Genomic DNA, 2267 nt, shown 5'->3' on the forward strand with positions numbered 1-2267 from the left:
TTTGATTGCAAACAGCAAATCAGTACTAAACATTAAAAGGAGAAGACGTCTCACGTCATTGTATTTAAAAAAGACGTCCATACAAAGTTATTTTAGGAGGAATCCGTGCTAAACACTCTGCAAGTTCACTAAAAGTCTTCATTTGCAATTTTTGTTTACCCTCCAACGCCTCGCTTTCATGACTAGGCACCAGTTTTTTCCCGCGTGTCCGCCATTTGTGAATACGGTGTATAACAAGACATTTTATAAGTCTCCAGCCAGGCAAAAATCACAGCCACAAACTTCGTTGGTCCTCTTTTCTTATGTCCAAACTAACCAATCTGCCCCTTATTGCCCGCTGGAGACTTCTTCACGGTGTGCAGAGCTGGGCAGAGACGTTTACACCATCCGCTGGATGGTCTCTCAGATTGTGCCCGAAGCTCAGTTCTTTGAGCAACGAGCGCCCATTTAAGCCTTCCCGGACTTAATGATGTCCCAGGCACTTTCCAAAACGGGGAAATAGAATTTTTTACCAAACTCGGCCTCATAAGAAGTGCCCGTTTCGCACGAGCTCCGATCAAAACCTCTCCACTCACGAAGAGAGCCGTTGAAAGGAGGACGTTACCACGCAAACTCGAACTTTTTAAAGCTAGAACCGGTTCCCCGCGGACAAAAAAACCGGAAGTCGGTTGGCACGCGACTGAAAATATATAAATAAACTTACTTCTGTTGACCTCCACGCTGCTTTCGTCTGAGCTTTCCGTTAATGTAAAGACCTATAGTACAAATGAAATTTCTTCACACACCGCACATACGTGTGCACTCTAAATCAGAAAGATCTGTTTTAGCCCTAAAAACAGGGCCGTTTCGGTGAGTAAAATACAGTCCTATTTTTGGGTCTAATTTGGCTCCCTTAAATCAGGGCCAATACAGTCCAATTAGCTAGGGCTGATTTGGTCCCAGGGCTGAAATGGGCCCTACCGTGGGCTGGAATAGCCTTTTGATAGAGCCTTTTTGGCCTAAATTGTGCTCAAATGGCTCCAAGAAGGGCTGAATCAGACTTTGGCCTGCAGGGCTGAATTGACACTTTGGGGCTGAAACAGATCTTTTTAATTTACAGTGTAACCTAGTTTTCACTAATTAAGTCTCTAATTGCACCCATTACAACAAACACAATCCAAACCAATATTTTATTTCATCTAAAAAAAAAAAGACAGTGAACTATGCAGGTGAAACTTGATAGCATGAATTGTGCTCAAATGGCTCCCTTCCACTAAATTACTACCATGCGGCCAGACATTTCTTTCTTGCATGGCTTTTAGCGTTTACGAAGTCGCTCGCGTGGTCTGTCTGTCGTGTGTCGCGTAGTTGGTTTGTTTACGCCTGGTCACGCCAACGACTTCGTAAACGCTAAAAGCCATGTAAGAGAGAAACTTCTGCTCGCAGGGTACTAACTTACCGATTATATCCATGTTACTTTCTTTTAATACACTGCTTTGTTGTCAGAGTTCATATTTTTGCATTATTTCGCAATAAATAAGCCCAACTTTAGAGAATTAAACTGAACAGGTGAATTTTATGCAACCGTCATTTGGTTTCAATTTGTTAAAACAAAGTTTTATTAAAAATCATCCTTCATTGAACTTCTGTCCGTTCAGTTCCAGCTCTCTGCACTCTGTATTATTAGTAATAATTTTCATCATAACCTTATCAATATATTTCTATTTGTTAAGAAATCTCGCCTTCCTTACGCGTTCACGCTAAAAGCAAAAAGAGGTTCGCTCGTTAATTTGGCAAACGTCGCAACAGTCTTATTGCTGTCTTGACATTCTGTCCATTATCATTAATTTTTGAGGAAGCGTGCTCCAAAGTGACGATGTTATCACTGATAAAACGTTTTTCAAACTCCTAGGCTAACTAATCATATTATTGAATAGCGTGGACATGGAAAAAAGTTCAACATAAAAGGGCATCCGAATATGTCTTTTAATGGAGAAATAATTTAGTATTAATCTTCATAGTAAGTGATCTCGAACGGAAATACTCTTCTAAGTTATCAACCTGAAAGAATAACACGTTTTAGAGGATGAAAAATGAGTTAAAATGACTGCAGCTTTGAATTAGAAGCAGGTCTTTCCTCAGAATACCCACCACATGAGAAATACCCCTTAGTTATAGATAAATACTGATCACCCCAAGCATGCACAGAGGTCACTACAGACACTTAGTTTTTTATTAAACTAGTTGTTTCCTCTAGACATACTTACTTACTTTAGCCTTCTTCTTTT

Source organism: Porites lutea, chromosome 2, assembly GCF_958299795.1.
Source record: "Porites lutea chromosome 2, jaPorLute2.1, whole genome shotgun sequence".
Taxonomy (NCBI): Eukaryota; Metazoa; Cnidaria; class Anthozoa; order Scleractinia; family Poritidae; genus Porites; species Porites lutea.